The sequence below is a fragment of the Cervus canadensis genome, chromosome 17 (genome assembly GCF_019320065.1).
Source record: "Cervus canadensis isolate Bull #8, Minnesota chromosome 17, ASM1932006v1, whole genome shotgun sequence".
Lineage (NCBI taxonomy): Eukaryota > Metazoa > Chordata > Mammalia > Artiodactyla > Cervidae > Cervus > Cervus canadensis.
In genome coordinates, this window is record NC_057402.1 from 35,993,443 (window position 1) to 36,016,489 (window position 23,047).

The 23,047-nt window shown below is 37.1% G+C and overlaps 1 protein-coding gene and 1 non-coding gene across 11 annotated transcripts in view; both read left to right on the plus strand.

The window, feature by feature from the left end:
- Positions 1 to 23,047, plus strand: part of PEAK1 (pseudopodium enriched atypical kinase 1) — a 307,119-nt gene that overhangs the window by 187,918 nt on the left and 96,154 nt on the right. The window lies entirely within an intron of this gene.
- On the plus strand, positions 15,875 to 15,946 carry TRNAC-ACA. Its single transcript has one exon. It is a non-coding gene; the product is annotated as a tRNA-Cys (tRNA).

A 23,047-nucleotide genomic window follows, 5' to 3' on the forward strand; every position in this document is an offset into this window, starting at 1 on the left:
TAAGATCAGAAATAAGACAAGGAGATGCCCACTCTCACCACTTTTATTCAACATAGTATCAGAAGTCCTAGCCACAGCAATCAGAGAAGAAAAAAGAAAAGCAATCCAAATTGGAAAAGAAAACTGTCACTACTCACAGATGACATGATATTATATATAGAAAAGCCTAAAGATGCCACCAGAAAACTGTAGAGCTCATAAATTAATTTGGTAAAGTTGCAGGATGCAAAACTCATACACAGAAATCTGTTGCATTTCTATACACTAATAACAAAAAAAAAAAAAAGAAAAATTAAAGAAACAATCCCTTTTACTATCACATTAAAGAGAATAAAATACCCAGGAATAAACCTACCTAAGGAGGCAAAAGACTTGTACTCTGAAAACTATAAGACACTGGTGAAAGAAATTGAAGACAATACAAACAGATGGAAAGATATACTGTGTTCTTGAATTAGAAGACTCAATATTGGTAAAATGGCTGTACTACTCAAGGCAGTCTTCAGATTCAGTGCAATCTCTGTCACAATTACCAATGGCATTTTTCACAGAACTAGAATTAAAAAAATTTTAATTTGTATGAAAAGGGTACTCTTCTTGCAGAGTTTTGTTGTGGAAGGTAATACAGGAGTGCTGCAGTACCTAGAGGGAGACATAAATACAGGGAAGGTTGTTTTTTAAAATGAATGGGATTGGCCTTCCCTAGTGGTCCATTGGTTAAGAATCCCCCTTGCAATGCAGAGGACACTGGTTCAGTTCCTGGTGTGGGACGATCTGCTGTGGGGCAACTAAGCCCACATGCCACAGCTACTGAAGTCAAAGCACCCCAGAGTTCATGCTCCACAACAAGGGAAGCCACCACCACAAGAAGCCAGTGTGCACTGCAACTAGAGAGTAGCCCCCGTTTGCCGCAACTAGAGAAAGGTCAACATGCGGCAACAAAGACCCAGTGCAGCCAAAATAAATAAATAAATAAAATAAAAATGTAAAAATAAAATGAGTGGAATTGAGGCACATCCATATGCCAGTGGGAATTATCTGGACTGAAGAAATTGATGATATTGAGAAGAGAAAAGATATTGCAGTAACAATCCTTGAGAAGTCACAAGTGGGTGAGATTCTGACCACAAGTGGAAGGGTTGGCTTTAAAGAGGGACACAAATCCTTTTTCCATTGTTAGGGCAGTGAAGGTAACATATGTGAAGTCAGACTGGTAGAATTAATGGGAAGATGAGATAAAATTCATCTATTTGGATCTATTTTTCCCCCTCAAGTGACTTCCCTGGTGGCTCAGATGGTAAAGCGTCTGCCTACAATGCGGGAGACTCGGGTTCAATCCCTGGGTTGGGAAGATCTCCTGGAGAAGGAAATGGCAACCCACTCCAGTATTCTTGCCTGGAAAATCCCATGGATGGAGGAACCTGGTAGGCTACAGTCCATGGAGTTGCAAAGAGTGACTTCACTTTCACTTTCATTCTCCCCTCAAGTATGAGGCAAGGTCATCTGTAGTAACGGACTTGGGAAAGGGATGTCAGAGATTTGAGGAGACAAGAAAATTGTGAAATAGTTACCTCAAAGTGGCAAAGTAGGTATATAGAAACACCTGATTTGGATTCTGTTTCTGACAGTATTGAGTCCCCATTTGAGACTTGTAGTAACATAGTAATACATTTTAAGTGAAAGCAGTCAGCAAAGTTGTATGGCTTTTCTCTGGTAGTCATCTACTCAGGCTGACAGGGTTGAAAGAGGAAAGAAAGGACTAGAGAGTGTTGCAAAGTTGAAAACATAACTGTTTGTGGGATTTATTCTGAGTAAGAGAGAAGAATACTCGTTACAATAAAAGGGCAATGATTTTGTATCTTGGTGAGATCCAAGAATTGTTGGAGTAAAGCCCTACATTTTGAGCAAACATACCAGGTGAGATATGAGTCATGTGGACTGCGGGCCACTCTTGAAGAAGCATTTACAATAGTTTTGAGTCATAATGGTTGTCAGAGAAAATATCTGTTTTTGTTCAAATTACATAGTATATCAATTTAAACACAGGCAGAGATGCTTGTAAGAAAGTGAATTTATACATGTGTGTAGGAAGACATTAATCATTGATACCTTAGAAGAGAGTAGATTAATGATCAGAGAAAATGAGTGTACCAATTGTTTTATTATACATTTAGCTTTTAAAATATATTGTTAAATTGAACATTTGTTACATTGTATCTGCATGCATTCTAATTTTTCTTGTAAAGTAATTATATTGTTCAAATAGTTAACTTCCATTTATTTCTGAAATTTTGAATCTACTTGTATATTTTAAATACAATATTTTATCCACATCTGAAAATAAAATTATGCTCTGAAATTTTGTTACTGCAAGAAAATTCTAAATTTTAGTTTAATTTGGGCAGTTTCTCAAACTGAAGATGCTGTCTTTAATTCCCTTTGTTATCTAACTATGCAGTTGCAAATTGTTCTCAGTAAAACTTGGCCTTTAGTTTTAGCTGCCTCCCTTTACTTAGGAAGCCATTGCAGTTTTCCTTTGTTAAACTGAATCAGCACCTGTCTTGGGAGACTTGATGAAAAGTAGACTTAGTAGTCTAAATGACTGGAATTGTTTTTTATTGAAGTGCACATACTTTATTTCTGAGCTTTGGTGGAGGAAATGTCATGAAATTTGTGATGGGTATTGTAACATTTCAAAATACCAAATCTATATTACAAGAAAGGTTAAGATGATTTTCCCCAAATCTATTCTTTGTTAACTACAACTATTTTATACTGAATTTGTGGGCACTTTTTCCCCAAGTGCCTTATGTCATTATATATTTGCTGTAATTATTATATACCTTTGAACAGGTGCCTTATTAATATGTACACTGTTGAATGCTTTTTCTAACAGCTTCAGTCAATTGCCAAATGTTATTAATGGCCAGAACTAGCCTGGGCTATAAGAATACAAACAAAATACAAAATGAGGTCCCAGATGTTAGAATGCCTTTTAGATGTTTATATTTTGCCCATAATTTTGCTTTTCACTTCTCAGTAGTACTACATGTTGTAAACCAAATTATACTTCTTGTTTTATAAATATATTTGACACTTTGCTACTTCTGTGTTTTTGCTGTGCTGTTTCTTTGCTACCTTATTTCCAATTCTGTGTCATCTTTCCTCATTAACACTCATCTCAAATGCTATCACTTACATGATAAGTACTTCCTTCATCCAATAAATACACTATAGTGGCACTTATGTTTGCCTTTTTTAAAATATTAATATATTATGTATTATTCTGCCCCTTGCTTGAAATTAGCTCTTCTAGAGTAGTGTCTTTTTTACTGCTCTTTGTATATACCATGTCATACCTAGCATATAGTAGTCAGAAAATATTCTATTATACATTGAATTTAAAAATCAGAAATAGCTATAGAAAAATAACATATGTGACAAAAGTGGTCAGGAGTCAAATACCTCTGACCATGAGAGAAGTGATCAATGTTGAGTTACTGGAGAGGATAGCACTTGAGTTGAGCCTCATACCTGAGGACCCTAAAGTAAAATCAGTCAGAGCAGGTGCTATGGGAATGATAATTCCATTTAAAATGGCAGTTTTCATAAAGTGAATTAATATTGGGAGCTTTGATAGTCTTTGACTTTCCCTGATTACAGTAGAGTTACAACTTCTTCCATTTTATGAATGATATGGCCTTTTTACATAGTGAATATACTGGAAAAAAAATCATATCTAGTTCCAGAAAATCCTCGTACCTGTTCTTAGAGTAAGGATGTCTCTATGGGTGATAACTAGCCATCCTGTGAAAGGCCATAAATCCCAATGAAGTGATCTGTCTAGTATTCCTTTCAAATATATTTGGGACTCTGGAGATTGTTTCCATTCCCAGAGGCTTGGCAGCTGATCTCTATTGAGTACTGCTGACTCTCTCAGAATGTTTTTGTAGGGGACTTGGCTGGTTTAGAATGAGGAAGTAGGTTCTGGAGAGCTACTGGAATGAGAATCACTGGAATAGTCTGATAAAAGGCTGAGCTTTCTATGGCCAGCACATCCTAAGTGATAGAGAAGCCACGTGGATAGTGCCCTCTGGCAGAGCCATGTCTCCTGGAGAAGAGAAAAGCTGGTTTTGACTGTCAAATGGGTCATCTAAAACCACAGCCATCTAATGCTTTAGTGCCCAGGACCCTCAGTACCTATAGGGGCTCATGAAAATGTTTTAAAGTCTTTTGAAATCCAAAGGAACAAATGAACAAAATGTTTTAAGACCCTGTTGCTGGCAAAGATTGAAAGCAAAAGAAGAGGGCGGCAGAGGATCAGATGATTAGATAGCAATACCAACCCAATGAACATGAATTTGAGCAAACTCTGGGAGGTAGTGAAGGACAGGGAAGGCTGGTATGCTGCAGTCCATGGGGTTGCAAAGAGTCACACATGACAGTGACTGAACACACACACATTAATATATTTGTCTTCATACCAAAAGGGCAATAAATATAATTCATTTTTTTATGGAGGAAGGGCCATGAAGATAAAGTGTTCTGGGCCCATAAAATTCATAGTGCAGCATTGCCTGAGATGTATCCACTTCTCAAGTTTGGTGCTAGACTGCAAAAAAGCAGCAGCTTTGGCCAAATATGTGATATTTTAATCTACTTCTTTCTCTCTGCATCTTAGTGTCTTCATCTGTCTAATGAGGAGTATGGATCAAGCATATTGTGAGGGTCTTGCAGGTCAAACTCTATTCACTGAAGTCCTGCACCAGAAGTTGTGGAAAAGTTAAAGGCCAAAGCAGGTTATCTAACTTGACCTTATTATGAACTCAGGTCCTGTGAGAACCCGTGGACACAGAACAGACCTGGTAACCACCCTATATTTTTGAGTCCAGTTAGAAGTACAAGTTCAAAATGATAAAAGCATGATTAGAATGCAACTGGTAAAAAAATTAGAGGTAGTAAAGTGTCTTGTGTAAGTACTCAGTAAAAATGAATGGATAAAATAATGATGTATGTAAAATATTAGCCTATTTTCTTAAGAGAAATCTGCATTTACCAGAAAAAATATTAACCTGTAGGATTTTTTTCTTACTTGTGTTCTACAGAACAATAGCAGAAAACATTTTGGAGATGGTTGTATCTAAACTATTTAAATTTCGGGACTCCCCTGACAGTCCAGCACTTAAGACTCTGCTTCCAATGTAGAGGCTGTGGGTTTGATCCCTGATTAGGGACTAAGATCCCCCATATCATGTGGAGGGGCCAAATGAAAGTACTTAAATCTCATTTCTACAAATTGTAAGTAAGCTTCTGAAGATTGTTGTTGTTGTTCAGTTGCTAAGTCATGTCCAACTCTTTGCAACCCCATGGACTGCAGCACACCAGGCTCCCCTGTCTTTCACTATCTCCTAGAGTTTGCTCAAACCTCATGTCCATGGAATCCATGATGCCATCCAACCATCTCATCCTCTGTCACTCCCTTCTCCTCCTGCCCTCAATCTTTCCTAGCATCAGGGTCTTTTTCAATGAGTTGGTTCTTCACATCAAGTAGCCAAAGTATTGGAGCTTCAACTTCAGCATCAGTCCTTCCAATGAATATTCAGGGTTGGTTTCCTTTAGGATTGATTGGTTTGATCTCCTTGCTGTCCAGGGGACTCTCAAGAGTCTTCTCCAGCACCACAATTTGAAAGCATCAATACTTCAGCATTCAGCCTTCTTTATGGTACGATTCTCACATCCATACATGACTACTGGAAAAACCATGGCTTTGACTGGATAGACCTTTGTTGGCAAAGTGATGTCTCTGCTTTTTAATACACTGTCTAGGTTTGTCATAGCTTTTCTTGGCTGCAGTCACTGTCCACAGTGATTTTGGAGCCCACGGAAAAAAAAATCTGCCACTGTTTCCACTTTTCCACTATCTATTTGCCATGAAATGATGGGACCGGATGCCATCATCTTTGTTTTTTGAATGTTGAGTTTTAAGGCAGCTTTTTCACTCTCCTCTTTCACCTTTATCAGGAGGCTCCCTAGTTTCTCTTTACTTTCTGCCATTAGAGTAGTATCATCTGCATATCTAAGGTTGTTGATATTTCTCCCAGCAATTTGATTCCAGCTTGTGATTCTTCCAGGCTGGCATTTCACATGATGTACTTTGGCGCTAGTGGTAAAGGACTCAGGTTTTACAGGAGATCTAAGAGACCCAAGTTTGATCTCTGGGTTGGAAAGATTCCCTGGAGGAGAGCATGGCAACCCACTCCAGTATTCTTGCCTGGAGAACCCCATGGACAGAGGAGCCTGGCGGGCTATAGTCCATAGGGTGGCAAAGAGTCAGACACTACTGAAATGACTTAGCACACATGCACTCTGTGTATAAGTTAAATAAGCAGGGTAACAATATACAGCTTTGATGTACTCCTTTCCCAATTTGAAACCAGTCCATTTTTCCATGTCCGATTCTAACTGTTGCTTCTTGACCTGTATACAGATTTCTCAGGAGACAGGTAAGGTGGTCTGGTATGCACATCTTTTTAAGAATTTTCCACAATTTGTTGTGATCCACACAGTCAAAGGCTTTAGTGTAGTCAGTGAAGCAGAAGTAGATGTTTTTCTGGAATACCCTTGCTCTTTCCATGATCCAACAGTTGTTGGCAATTTGATCTCTGGTTCATCTGCCTTTTGTAAATCCAGCTTGTACATCTGGAATTTCTCAGTTCATGTACTGCTGAAGCCTAGCTTGAAGGATTTTGAGCATTATCTTGCTACCAAGTGAAATGAGCACAGTTGTACAGTAGTTTGAACATTCTTTGGCATTCCTTTCTTTGGGATTGGAATGAAAACCCACCATTTCCAGTCCTGTGGCCATTGCTGAGTTCTCCAAATTTGCTGGAATATTGAGTGCAGCACTTTCACAAATCATCGTTTAGGACTTGAAATAGCTCAGCTGGAATTCCATCACTTCCACAAGGTTTATTCATAGTAATGCTTCCTAAGTCCCACTTGACTTCACACTCCCAGGATGTCTGGCTCTAGGTGAGTGACCATACCATCACTGTTATCTGGGTTTTTAAGACTTTTTTGGTATAGTTCTTCTGTGTATTCTTGCCACTTCTTTTTAATCTCTTCTGCTTCTGTTTTGTCTTCTGGCTTCTGCTTTGCCATTTCTGTCCTTTATTGTACCCATCTTTGCATGAAATGTTCCCCTGGTATCTCCAGTTTTCTTGAAGAGATCTCTAGTCTTTCCCATTCTATTGTTTTCCTGTATTTCTTTGCATTGTTCACTTTAAGAAGCCTTTCTTGGCTCTTCTTGTTCTCTGGAATCTGCATTCAACTGGGTATATTTTTCCCTTTCTCTTTTGCTTTTCACTTCTCTTCTTTTCTCAGTATTTGTAAGGCCTCCTCAGCCAACCACTTTGCCTTCTTACATTTCTTTTTCTTTGGGCTGGTTTTGGTCTTCTTTGTAGTCAAAGATGGAGACACTCTATACAGTCAGCAAAACAAAACCTGGAGCTGACTGTGGCTCAGATCATGAGCTCCTTATTGAAAAATTCAGGCTTCAGTTGAAGAAAGTAGGGAAAGCCATAGGCCATTCAGGTATGACCTAAACCTGAAGGTTAAGCCCAGAATAAAACTGTTATTTTCTGTTTATTTTATAAGGTTTTATCATTTCCTGTCTAATCCAAAATGTGTGCTATATTAAGATATTAGAACAATATTTCTCTAACTTCTACCTCTACTATCTCTATGTTGTTCACTTTTTAGATTATTGGTGGAAAATGGTCAATGTCTGTTTGATGTTCCTCCTATAGTAAATGGGCCTCTGTTTCAGTTATACTACTCCAACCTCCTTATTTGCTTAAGGATAGCATACTGATAGGAAACAGGATGATTTAATGGATGCCTACAGAATGTATGATTAGAAAGGTTAACTTGCTGAAAAACAGGTATTACAGAATGACAAAGAATTTACTTTTATATTGCCTTGGGTTTTCCCTGTCTAGTCTTTTGATGTGCATCAGAAACTCCTGTGCTACCTTTTTTAAAAAAGTAAAAATGTTTTGGTGCCACCTCAGACCTGCTGGTTTAGGAACTATGAGGATGTAACCCATGCATCTGTATTTTGAAAAAGATCCCAGACTATTGTGGCAGGCACTGAAGGTTGAGAACTTCTGAAGTATAGTCAAATAGAAAGAAGCACAGACTTTAGACTTAGATCTGAGTTCTTAATCCCGGTATGCCACAGTCTAGGTCCTGTATGAACCAGGACCTAGGTCTATGACCAAATTAGTTAATCTCTCAGAGTTTCAATTTCCTTATCTATATGACTGGAATGGTAATATTTTAATAAGGTAGATGTGGGGCTTAAAGGAGATAATAATATTTCTCCACAGTAAGTGATAGCTGGTATTGTTATTCTAACTATTCTGAGTTATCCTCAGTTTTCCTCTTGACTTATGAAGAGTGAGATTTTTCTCACAATAGTTCTTTTTCTGCATCCAAAAAATATTTATGCAGAGCTTCCTCCAGCTATCTTTTAATTAGAGAGATTTACTTTGGGCTTTGCACTTTCCTCCAAGCTTGCATTTGGACTACTTAGAAAAATAATAGAGAAAATGGGTAGTATCTTGGCTTTTAGCTTCCTTACCATCCTCTGGAGTAGCTTATTATTTTGGATCTAATTTCAAAGTTATTCACTGTCTTATTTTAAAAACAGGAGTATTGGTTTATTTTGAACTTGGGACATAACCTTGTTAGTTCCAAAATCTTTAGAACAATGGGTTTTTGTTAATGAAATAACATGTGGATGCCTAATTCTTTGTATTGACAACTCTGTCATCATATGTTTATATGGTTAATCTCTGTAGATCTGTAAATGATAATATTTCAGATTTTTTTTGAAACATCTCAGGTAAACTTAACTGGTAATGTAATGGTGGAAAAACTCCAGAGGAAAAGAGAAGAGGAAAGAGACCTGTTCCAGATAATGGTCTTTCTGCATGTATACTATCACCCATATATTTTATTTTCAGCTGCCACAAACTTGACAGAATTAAGGGAACGTATTGATTTCTCTTTTTGTTTCATAGTTCAGGATTGATCAAATACTCAGAGCACAGGGCTAAGCTTGAATATTTAATTTACACAAACTTTGCCTAGGATTGAACAAGACTATGACTGGCTGCCTTCTCTCATGAAATGTACATCACAGTGCCTTCTAGCAAGGGCTCCCTCTTTATTTACTTTGTTGGCTTCATCATATATAGAAAACTGAGTGTATTAAAAGTTATTTTGCGTTTTAGAATTGCCAGTGCTGGAGATTACATACTATCATGTTTCATGTAGCCTTCCTACTTGTTTTATTTCTAGGATTGCCATTAAGAGTAGTCTTCTGTTCATTATCTGATTGTGTGTGTGTGTGTGTGTGTGTGTGTGAATCTCTGCTGAGATTCCACCATTGCTTATTTCTGAACCACAATACCATTTAGGAATATGTAATAACACCCTATTGTTAGACAAGGAAATGCACAAGCTACAGCAGATGAGGATATGAATAGACAAAAACTGTTTTAACCACCTGATACATTCAAAGATCTGAACAATCATTGTAGTGTAACACCAGTGAATGAAACATTAAGTTGTCTACTCTGTGGGGGTTTTGTGTGAACATATCAAAGAAGTGGACTGTCTCTGGGAATAATGTAGTTGGGAAAAATATCCAGAGATCCATAAATGCCAATTGCAAGGTAACTCCACACACGAGGCTCTTAACAGGGGTCATGTACTATAATATAACCCTAATGAGATGGATGAAACTGGAGCCCATTATACAGAGTGAAGTAAGCCAGAAAGATAAAGAACATTACAGCATACTAACACATATATATGGAATTTAGAAAGATGGTAACGACAACCCTATATGCAAAACAGAAAAAGAGACACAGAAGTACAGAACAGACTTCTGAACTCTGTGGGAGAAGGTGAGAGTGGGATGTTGCAAAAGAACAGCATGTATATTATCTATGGTGAAACAGGTCACCAGCCCAGGTGGGATGCATGAGACAAGTGCTCGAACCTGGTGCACTGGGAAGACCCAGAGGAATCGGGTGGAGAGGGAGGTGGGAGGGGGGATCGGGATGGGGAATACGTGTAAATCTATTGCTGATTCATGTCAATGTATGACAAAACCCACTGAAAAAATAAATTAATTAATTAAAAAAAAAAAAGAGAACATAAACTTTGAAACCAGATTGCCTGGGCTGAAATCCCAGCTCCTCTACTAACTGTGTGACCCTAGTCAAGACTCAAAGTGCTTCATCGGTAAAAAGGAGATAGTAATTGATCTGAAGTATGGAGAGTTTTGAGACGCAAATTAAGAAATTTGGCTTTGATAACACTGAGAAACAGGAAGTCATGATAATTTTTTGAACAGACAGGTTACATGATGAAATTAATTGAAGAACATTATTTTAATGAGTGTATATAGATGGGGTGAGAAGGCCTGGAGGCAAAGACAGCAGCTGGGAGAATGCCAGAACATTGTAAACATGAAAGGTGCAACTGCAAAAGTGGAAATATCTGGGAAAGACCAGAAATCACTGTGGAGGAAAAAACATCCAGATTTCATGATGGATTTGATGTGTTTTTAAACACCCCTCTCCCTACAAATGGCATAATTCAGCAAAAGCCTAGAAAATGCTGGTGTAGCAGCTCAGTGGAAATCTCCTGTAAGTGTTGGCGGAAATTATAAACTCTGGGGACCCCAGCTGGTAATGTGTGCATTCAGTTACAGCTTCCTTTGCCCCTTTATACACTAGAGCACAACAGGAAATATTGGCTTATCCGTTTAGGACCTTTCTCTATAGGAGATGCTTACTGAACTGAACACATTTGTTTAGAACTAATTGACCTTTCTAAAGCAGTGTTTTTTTAAGAGATTACTCAAATTAGACAGACTTTAACCATCTGATAAATCAGAGACAAATCAGTCCTCTTTTAAGCAAAGCCAACAATCCTGTTAAAGGAGAAAAGCAGCAAAGTTGGAAGGTATCATCAGACAAAAGAATGCTGTATTAGTGAAACTGGTCAATCACGAAAATTTTATTATAATTTGAACATTGAATTTATTACTAATCTTTTCTTGTTTTTACGGTATTATCTGGGTGATGCAGTCTTTTTTCAGTCTTTTTTGTTATAGGATATAAGAATATTAGATTTATGAGATTATAAAGTGGAAGAATCTGGAATCAGAAATAACATAATGTCTCAATATCTCTGACTGGATTTATTTTTCTTCAATTAGAGAGATTCTTGAAGTAGAAAAAACCAATATTCCATCTAATTTTTAAGCTTTTTGAGGATTTTGACCCAGATATTTTTTATTTTGATGCTCAATAAAGAATAACCCTGATAAAAAATAAGAATGTTGGTTTAAGAGAATTCCCTTAAATTATACTCAAAGCCCTGGATTTTTGATTCAGAGGCAGTCTTTCTTGTTGTCCCATGTGAGTACATTATAAACATAACAATTGTAAATTGGAAGTTTTTAAAAATCTCTCAAGTGAGGCTGTTGTCTTCCCTTTTAACACATTGTGGTCTGGTCAGTTACTTCAAGCAGGTTGTTTTTAACTATGTGACAGATCTCCTGTTTTCAGTGAGGAGAAGGATCCATCAGTAATTTTATGTTTTTGTTTCTGTAACAGGACATTGGTAATTTTATTTTATGACCAGTCAGTTCCTTAATGGGTTTAATTGTGTTCTCTCTGTAATCAGATGCATTTTATTCTTCCCACTAATCTTATTCGTTTGGGTTGTGGCTAGATGTGTAAAAAAAAAGTCTATTTTTATGAGATCTTTTGTCTTGACAAATGAACTCATAAATCCTTTCAGTTAGCAATGGTATTAGAGACCACTATTGAAAGAGAAAATTGCATTTTGTAGGGTAATATGCAGGTCGCTCGCTACTGTAGTTAAATCAAGGGAAACCTTGAATTTAGGTGAGGAGAGCTATTACTTATAAATGCGTTTCATTCCTGCAGGTCATATCTTGGCTCTTTGGCCTTTATCACTTTAAGGTAAAATCTTGACTAGGCATGTGCTATTGTTTAGACTTGGATGTTTGCTAAGATGAGTGGGTGAAAAGTGAGAGATGAAACTAAGCTTTTACCAGGTAGGAAACAAAGAGTGGAATAATGACTTTAAAATTTGCTGCAGAAGTGGTCTTAGCAAGTGAAGCAAAAGCTACTGTTCACAATTTACAAAATCAATCACATTATGGAAATGCATAAAAATGCTTATTTTTCTAGAAAGTATTGTTGGCCCTAGGCTAATTTCTACCTCTTTAGCTTTGAACATAATTTAGTCATTATTGGATTAATTATAATTAAGATAATTGCTTCTCAAGCTTTCATGAACATTCTAACCTTTTAAATCATGATTTAGGAGGTCTGGAGTGGGGCCTGAGAGTCTGTATGTCTAACAAGCCAATGTGCATGCTAAGTTGCTTCGGTCATATCCGGCTCTGTGCAGCCCTATGGACTATAACCTGCCAGGCTCCTCTGTCCATGGGATTCTCCAGGCAAGACTACTTGAGTGGGTTGCCATGCCTTCCTCCAGGGAATCTTCCCAATCCAGGGATCGAATCTTAGTTTCTTACATCCCCTGTATTGGCAGGCAGGTTCTTTACCATTAGTGTTAACCTGGGAAACCTCAACAAGCCAACAAGTGATACCAGTGCTGCAGTTACTGGACCATATTTTGAGATGTGGTTGTTTAGTTGCTAAGTCATATCCAACTCTTTTTCAACCCCGTGGACTGTAGCCTGCCAGGCTCCTCTGTCCATGGGATTTCCTAGGCAAGGATACTGGAGTGGGTTGCCATTTCCTTCTCCAGGGGATCTGCCCGACACAGGGATCAAACCCATGTCTCCTGCATTGGCAGGTGAATTCTTTACCAATGAGCCACCAGGGAAGGAGGAGTCTAAACAATTATTTTTATTACCCTGTAGCTCCTATCGTCTTCCTGTGTTTGCCTCCTTTTGGCCTATAAGATCTAGCTGTTTGGGGGACTTCTTTGGTGGTTCAGTGGTTAAGACTCCGTGCTGCCCCTACAGGGGGTATGGGTTCAATCCCTGGTCGGGGAACTAAGATCCATGCATGCTATGTGGCGCTGCCAAAAGAAAAAAATATATAAAGCATTAAAAAAAAAAAAAGGTAAGGTGTTTGCTTTTTATTTGACCACTTCAAACTATTTCAGAATGCTTAATGATCCTATGAGAAAAATGACTGCATCTGGAAGATATGTCCCTTTATTAATGGAAAGTCCATGCTTTGTCTCAGGCCATAACGGTCTTTTGTTATTTCTTCTTGTAAAAAAATTGAATCACTGAGTTTGTTAGTCAACTAACAAAGATCTTTCCATTTAATTATGGTTATATGAAGAGGCCATGGGTCTTGGAGTGGGATCTGGACTGTGTGACCTTGGTCAGATTACCTAATACCTTCGACTCTCAATTCATTAGTCTGTTAAACCTACATAAGGTCATTGTCATGATTAGTGATAAGCAATAATGTAAATGAAGTACCTGGTATAGTACCTGTGGTATTGTAGGCATTTAGCAGTTAATAATAAGCATCCCAGTCACTGAATGGGATGAGAAAAACATTGAAAGCCATTTAATTTTCCCTTGGAGAAAGAAATGGTAACCTACTCCAGTATTCTTGCCTGGAGAATTCCATGGCCAGCAGAGCTGGGCAGGCTGCAGTCCATGGGGTCACACAGAGTTGGACACGACTGAGTGACTAAACAATAATTTTCTTTACATCTGGGATTTCATTAGCAATGTAGCTAACAAGGAGGGGGGAAAAACCTGAACTGTTTTCTGTTAAGGAAAATTAAAGATTACAATTATGTTTTAAGAAATTTTTGTTTCTGTTTTGCTTTATGTTTTTTAAAAGATAACGCATTTGATTCTTTGGGAGACTTGGAGTCAAACCACTTTTCTGAATGACCATTAGATCCCTGTGATTCAGAGAAAAAATAAAATTTTAGATTCTCAACCTATTTTGATTAAGAGAATTAATTTCATTCTCTCCTGACTTGTCTGAATTTTTGAGGCCAAGATATGCCCACATGGTGGCATTCTCAAGGACTCTTCTGTGTCCTTTTCCTCAGTATAGTAGCGAGGAGAATCATCAGGAACAACACAGCTGGCATCTTGAGGAAAATGACATAAAATTGGCATTGCATGCTAAGCCTGGAAAAGCCAACATTTGTTCAGTTACTAATCTTTTTAGGCAGAGCCTTTGATTTGGCCCAAAACTACTTCAGCTTACCATAGAAGTATTTTTATTTGCTGCCAAATTTCCTCACTAACCTTAGTCTGAAACACAAGCATGTAGGCTATACTGGGGTGTTGTTTTTTTTTTTCTTCGTTTTGATTCCCTTTCCTCATTCACATTAGCTGGTTTCTTTATCCTGGGCATGAAATATTTGCCCAGTTAGGTGCTTCATAACACAGATTCTTTCTAACAGCACATGTTCCAGGATAACCCGTTAGCTGTGTTATATAATTGGGAACTCTAGGTTGGGGTATTCATCTGAAAGAAAATATTCTCTCAGTACCCCTGGGCTTAGATCTGTGCTATCATTTGTTTCACTTCAAAGCTAATTGAAATCAGCCAGCCTATGTTTCAAAATATCTACACATATTACCAACCATCTGGCTGCTCACAAATGATGAAGACATTTAATATAAAACCTGGTTAATGCACTAGCCTCTCACCTCTGGAGAACAAATCTTGTCTAGGACACACGTAGTCCTACTTTAGTATTGGTCTGCAATAGAGGGTGCTCATTTGGGTCCCCAAACTCATAACAATTTGATATAATCCCTCCCAGGTGACTGACCATGTGATAGACATTCAGAATTATCTTTGTTGGAATCATTCAGAGCTTCAGTGACTGAGCAGAAGGTTTATGTAGAGCCATCAGAACAAGAATATCTAGAGCACATTGCATGTGGGTAAAGGGCATATGAGACTTTTTTTAGTAACTCGATGTAATTCTTTTCTTTTATGAAAGTGATGTTGAGTGAAATACACTTGTAGTCTTGTAGTAGGGTGGGAGGGGGGTTCAAGATGGGGAACACATGTATACCCATGGCGGATTCAAGTCAATGGCAAAACCAATACAATGTTGTAAAGTAAAATAAATTAATTAATTAAAAAAAAATTGGAATATATACATTTTCATTTGACATTTTGTATTATTAGTCTTTCAATCTTTTTGTTAGATTTATGTGCATTGTTTTTAGCAAAACTGGGATTATCCTATATGTAGTAGTCTTTTTAAAACTAGTTGTGTTTTATAGATACTTTTCAATGTCTTTAAGTAACCATCTCTATTTCATTAACTGTATAATATTCTGTCATATTGCCATGTTATCTTAAGTTACTAACCTCCAATATTATGGGACATTTAAGTTGTCTCTCATTTCCCTATCAGAAATAACGCTGTACTGAACATCCTGTAGAAATTAATGTGCATGCAAATTAATAATTGAGCATGGCATTGCCTTCCTGTAGATAAATTCTTAGAAACTGCAAGATCAAAACACATGTAAGGATTTAATGTGCTTATTTGTTTTTAATCTTTATTTCTTTATATATATGCAGATGTTTTATGTATGCCTTATCACCCTTGAGAAGACCTCTACTTTTCGGGGGGGTTTGGGAGGCCCATGGCCCAGGGCATGTGTAATCTTAGTTCTCTGATCAGGGATCAAACCCATGCCCCCTGCAAAGGAAGCATGGAGTCTCAGCCACTTGGACCACCAGTGAAGTCCTTGGACTTGTACGTTTTTTGTACTCTCCTGGACTCCCTGGTGGCTCAGATGGTAAAGCGTCTGCCTACAGTGCAGGAGACCCGGGTTCGATCCCTGGGTGGGGAAGATCCTCTGGAGAAGGAAATGGCAACCCACTCCAGTATTCTTGCCTGGAAAATCCCATGGATGGAGGAGCCTGGTAGGCTACAGTCCATGGGGTCGCAAAGAGTTGGACACAACTGAGCGACTTCACACATAGTGTGTAGAATACTCCACAGTCTAACCAACAGCTAAGTTGGTTTTGTTTTTTGTTTTTACATTTTAGAGCAATGTAATAGATGATTTATTGATTTCTTAATGTTTAATTTGAATTTCTAGGAATTTTAGTGAGGTAATCTAGCCTATTGACAACACCATAATTATTTTTGCTGAGATGTCTCAAATAAATTTCTTATATATAACACTTATCAATTCTAGTCATAAATTAATAAAAGGGAACTATTCTTTATTCAAGGAACACATTCTAGGTGGTAATAAATAACAGGATTAAAAGACATTACATTTGTTCTGCTGCCTTGAAACTTTGAGTAAAAATTGTCATCTTTAAATCAAACATCTCAATGCAGAGTAAATTTTTGTTCATCAGCTCTCCAAAACCAAGCAAATTTTTGTTCATCAACTCTCCAAAACCAAGCAAATTTTACTAAATGTTATCTTTTACCAAATTTCTCATGAAGAATTTTCTTTTCTCTAAAGAGCACAACTTTTTCCCTTTTTCCTATTAAATTAACCATGGCTATCTTTTCTTCTTTTCCCTTTAAAACCTTTTGTTTTAAAAAAGCCCAACTGTATTTTGCTTTTGTGATTCTTAAATTGCTAGCATTTATAAATGTGTTAACTCTTGTAGAAGAGGGGAGGGGATGTTGATGTCTGTATACTCTATGCTCAATATATATATAAAGTGTTTGCACATAAGTCAAAATTAAGTAACAATTTTAATGACATTAAAGTACTGCTTATTAATAAATAAATTTTAATATATACCATTTGAGTAGAAAACTATATTAGACCCACTGAATTGAGACTCTTAATTAGTTAATGAAGGTAAAATGCTTTGAAGATGGAGTATCTTCTACATGCTATATTGTTTTAGTTGGAGTTTTATTCCTTTTGGTAGCAATGGCTTGATAGTCAATTTCATTTTTACAGTATATCAATCAAAAAGAGGTTTTAATTCTTTTCCAGTCTTCAACTCAGACTCTTTGGTACAGAAGTATTGATGAGACTGCAGTATGGACAGTACCATAACTGGGCTTGCATTAATGGCAATTTTACGTGCTACTGGTATGTGGATATGGGAAATGTTTGATTTTTATCTCCTACCATATAGTTATATCCTGATAGAATGATAATCTACTATATGGTATCAGAAATATACTACAGTCTGTAATTATCTGTTTCTATCCTATGAACCAGACTCATACATCTAAGGAGTAATTTTACATTGATTTGCTTTTATATTAGTCCTCACTATTAAATAAATAATGAAAGGGACAACTACTGCCTAATAACAGGAAAGTTTAATCTTTTGTGGTAATCCATATTATTGATGAATTTTAGGTCATCAATAAGTCATTTGCTAAGTCATTTCATTTCTGTTCTTTGCTTTCTATTCCCTCTGCCAGTAGCCAAGTTAAGACCTCATTACCTCCCACCTGCACTACTAGAACTGCTTCCTTACTACTTTCCCTACCTCCCATCATTGCAGTTAGTTTTAAACATACAGATAAATTAATCTTGAACTAAAATATAGATATGAGTATATTATCCTTCTGCCTAAAATGTATATTTTATTGGCTATACTCCTAGCCATAGCTAGCATTCAACAACTTACATGATTTAATCCTAACTTAACATTTCGTCATTATTTCCCATCTCAGTGCATCTTTCCCATCTAGGCTTTCTTACCTACATACCTTCCCTTAAATAGCTCAGAATGCCCTATACTTCTTTCTCCATACTACCCTCAGAAATAACCCATACTCACTTGGAGAAGAGAAACAAAGAGCTGTACAACTAAGTCCCTTTCAGCTAGGGACTAAATGCAGTCTGTGCAGTGCAAAATGGATGGCAATAATGCAGACAGAGAAAGACCTGAATCCTTTATGGTCTGGTGTACCAGAAAAGAAAAAATGGGAAACGGGGAATGCTAAAGATAAAGTGGTTTGCAAGGGAAAGAGCCAGACAGATCTCCAGATTTTTATCTGCTTACATCTCTGACTGACCTCTGAACCATACATGCCTAGAAGAGACTCAGCCCAGCCCAACTAAGGGCTTCCCAGGTGGCGCTAATGGTAAATGAACCCACTTGCCAGTGCAGGAGACCTAAGAGATGCAGGTTCGATTCCTGGGTCAGGAAGGTCCCCTGGAGGAGAACATGGCAATCCACTCCAGTATTCCTGCCTATAGAATCCCCATGGACAGGGGAACCTGGCAGGCTACAGTCCATAGGGTCACTAAGAGTCAGATATAACTTAAGCAACTTAGCACACAGCACACAGCCCAACTAAAATTAAAAGATCTCCTATACTAGAAGAAATGTTTACAGTTAGAGATTAACCCCCCACAAAATTTTTTTTAAATCACTGAAATAAAGAAATACTAGAGAAAAATAACAGACTTGATGTGTGTTAGTTGCTCAGTCATGTCTTTGTGACCCCATGGACTGTAGCCACCAGGCTCCCGTGTCTGTGGAATTCTCCAGGCAAGAATACTGGAGTGGGTTGCCATTCCCTTCTCCAAAGGATCTTTCCAACCCAGGGATCAAACCAGGTCTCCTACATTGCAGGAGGATTCTTTACTGTCTGGGCCACCAGGGAAGCCCATGTATGTACATAACATACAAAGTACCAAGAAAATAAAATACATTCTCAGTTGAAAAGATGATCTGTTGTTTCCAACATCAAGATGAACCAAGCATTGGAATTGGTATACAAGGGTTTCAAGACAGCTATTATAACTATTATCAATGAAGTGAAACAAAATATGCTTTTAGTGCATGAAAATCTCAACAGAGGTTGGCAGTAAAACAGAAACAAAAAAAAGACCAAATGGAAGTTCTGGAAATGAAAAGCAGTTGAGTGGACATGACAGGAAAGAGTAAGTGATCTCAAATCGATCAATATTAATTATCTGAGAAAAAAAAGAAAGCTTATAGGGGAAATGAACAAAGCTTCAAAGGTCTGTTGGGTGGTATTTAATATTTGGCTTCTCATCAGAAATCATTGAGGACAGAAAGAGTAGGATAGCATCTGGAAAACAATGAACAGTCAACCTAGAATTCTATACCTAGCAAAAATATTATTCAAGAATGAAGGATGAACTTATTGTGGTGATCATTTTGCAATTATATACTTTATTCAAATATCAAATTACACTGTACACTTGAAACTAATGTTATGTAAATTATACATCAATTTAATAAGAGTGAAAGAAGAATACATTTTTTAGATAAAAGAAAACAGAGAATTTGCTACCAAGAGATCTGCTCCGCAAGAAATACTAAAGAAAATTCTTTAAGCTGGAGCTAATAATTCTAGATGGAAGCATGAACATTCATTAAAGAATAAGAACTCAGACATTCTAAATATATGGGCAATATTTCATTTCTTCAAACTCCCAGAATTCCTTATCTATAAATCTTGGGATGCTACTTCTCATTTTATATGTTTCTGTATTTTGTAATTTTATCTGCATACTTCAACTCCCCTAAAAAAGAGGCTCATTTTGAAGTCAGTGGAAGTGGGGATCATTTTTAACTTTATCTTAGGTCCCCCAGAGTCTGACTTTTGCATATCTTGTTATTTATTTTCCTTTTTCAAAAGTAGTGGTAGAGCATCATTCCATTTAATGAAGGATTCCAGTTGATTGGATTTCAGTCTTTTCTGATTGCAAACATATTGCTTTGGAAATATGTTCAGCTTAGGGAATTGCGATCTCTCAAAATTTACTTTATCTGACAAAATAAGTTCCTTTGTTTTAGGGCTCATAGCTTATGTGTTTCTTTAAAAAGTTTCTTAGTTGATAGACAAAAAGGATGATTTTTGCTTACACTAACCTCTAGGAGATACTACATGGGTCCTATGTATGGGATGTTGGGTATAATAAACAACACAAATAACTCAATGGGGTTTTGAAAAGAGCCAGAAATGTTCTTGGATTAGATGTTTCTCATATTGCCTTTTATAAAAAGCCAGATGCATAATATTAAGTCCGAATTCATTGAGGACCGTTTCCTAGGACCTTGTGGATAACATTGCCCTAGTTTGTTGCTCATAGACGATCTATATACAAGTATAGAGTTTAAAGAAGGGAGCAGATAATGAAAATACCCCTTGTTTGGCTTCTGCCAAAGAGTAGCAGACTTTCAGAGTTGGGAATAAATAAATTTTACCAGATTCTTTCATGAGTCTTAGATATGCTTGTATCCTATATTATTGAGTCCAAGTGAAATCAACATATTTTACATGATGAAATTATAATTGACATTTATATTTTTAAAATTTAGGAGCCTGATTTATCTTTTTGCCCAAACTTAAGGCTATGTCACTTCCCCATGGCAAGTAACTAAAGGCAAGGCCAATTTTTAATTTTCTCAAAAGGAGATTTGAATCCAAAGTACTTGAACAAGTACTCATCTGAGGCCCACATTTCTATACCAAATATTCAGGAGATCATTGACTCTAAAGACATTATTAAAAGTAGGAGAAGTCATGAATAGGGAATCTTAGAGACTGAAAAGCCTGGGATTTTCTAGTTCTGGGAAAGTTCTAGTACAACCTCTGGGAAGTTCTAGTACAACCACCTAATAGCTCTAATGATGTAACCTTGGAGGGATGTTCCCTTTCCCCAAGCCTGCTTCTTCAGTTGTAAAAATGGAAATAAGAATTATTTGTTCATATGTTTATTTTGAAAATTCAGTGGTTATGTGTTTTGGTTCCCTTTACTTCACACCGAATACTTATTAGTTGCTTTCCCCTTATTCAGTCATAAGAAAACATGAGAAAAAGGTGTTTGCTCCCACTTATAAAAGGTGTTTACATCCACTAGGATAAGGCACTCAATAACTATTAATGAATAAATGCTTTATGAAGGATTATTTTTTAATAATTATCAGTTTTTAAGGTAAATTATGGTCAAATATGTTTATAATAATTCCTAGTAAATAGTGATTACAACAATGGCAAGTTATTACATTATTTTGCTTGACATTTGTATGCTGAGATGTTTTTGTTTTTACTAAATCAACATCATTTAGCCAAAGTTGAATTTACCTGCATGGTATCTTACTGGAGCCATAGTACCTGCACTGCCCAGAATTTCATCCATGTTTAATGTTGTATGGTACATTAAGCCATAGTCTTTCTTTATTTGTGTAATATTCTTAAAACTTTGCTGCAGGTTCATTTTTAAAATCTATTGTTTTGAAACATTTTATTAGATAAATTAAGTTTCCATGCCTTGAGAAGCCATGCACTATAGTACAGGGATCAGCAATTTAATGTATAAGGTTCAGGTCATAATAAGTTAAGCTTTGCCACCCACATAGTCTCTATTGCAACTGCTCAGCTCTGCCTTGGTATCAGAAAAACAGCTGCAGACAATATGTAGATGAAGGGTGTGCCTATGTTCCAATAAAATTTTATTTACAAAAAACAGGTGGCAGACCAGATTTGACCCAAGGGCCATAGTTTGTTAATCCCTACTGTAATAAAATAGCACAAGTCTGCAGGTAGAAAACCCAGGAGGGACTCTATCTCTGACATGAACTGGCTGAGTGTTGATAACAAACCAAATCCATTTAACTTCCTTGTGAATTTCTGTTTCTTAGTAAAATTAAATGTGAGACTATGGTAATCTGTCTTTCTATCTTTAATTTTCTTTTGTCATCAAAAGTTTTCTGGTATGTAAGGCACCTTTGCCTGAAGGATAAAAAAAAAATTAAAGATAAAAATCAATGCTAAGTTGTGATTTTATACTGGATGTATAAACTGGATTTAAAACAAATTATACACATATTTCTTTACTTCCCTGGTGGCTCAGATGGTAAAAGCATCTGTGCCTACAATGCTGGAGACCCAGGTTCAGTCCCTGGGTGGGGAAGATCCCCTGGAGAAGGAAATGGCAACCCACTCCAGTATTCTTGCCTGGAGAATCCCACGGACGGAGGAGCCAACCTTCCAGTCTGTGAGAACAAACCAATGACATCTATATAATGATGGAAGCTTTAATGCTCATTGCTTGTGTATAGCACATGGAAACTATCAGTTGCATGTATTGAATAGATTTTGAAAAAATAATTGCATTATATTGCCTTAGTGTAATATAAGAAGTAGTAAACAAATAGATAATTTTTTAAAATCACTGAATAACACCCAGCACTTATCCTATATGATATCTGTTGCATCTAATAGTTGCTGATTTTAATCCTCAGTTTCCAGGGGAAATTAAAGTTCAGAAACATAAAAAAACTTACTCAAGAACACATAGCTAGGTTAATTATCAGGGCTGAGATTGATCCCAGTGCATTAGTTTTCTATTACTGCTCTAAGAAACTGCACTGGACTTACTGGTTTAAAACAACACTAGTTTATGGTGGCTCAGACGGTAAAGAATCTGCCTGCAATTCGGGAGACCCAGGTTCAATCCCTGGGTTGGGAAGATCCCCTGGAGGAGGGCATAAGAACCCACTCCACTCTCCTTGCCTGGAGAATCCCATGGACAGAGCAGCTTGGTGGGCTACGGTCCATGGGGTCACAGAGTGTGAGTGTATATATGTCAATCCTCTTCTCCCAATTCGTCCCACCACTCCCCTTCCCGCTCTGTGTCCACATGTCTGTTCTCTGCATCTGCATCTCTATTCCTGCCCTGCAAACAGGCTCATCTACACCATGTTTCTAGATTTCATACATATGCCTTCATCTATGATATTTGTTTTTCTCTTTCTGATTTCACTCTGTATGACAGACTCTAGATCCATCCACATCGCTGCAAATAAAGGCTGCCTGCATTCCTTGCCTTATAGCCCATTTCCTTCTTCAGAGCCAGCAGTGGATGGTCAAGTCTTTGTCTTACCATATCATTCAATCTAAGGCTTCTACCTCTCTCCTTCACTTTTTTTTTCCTTGATAAACTTTGTATTTTTAATCAGAGAATAAATACTTTACA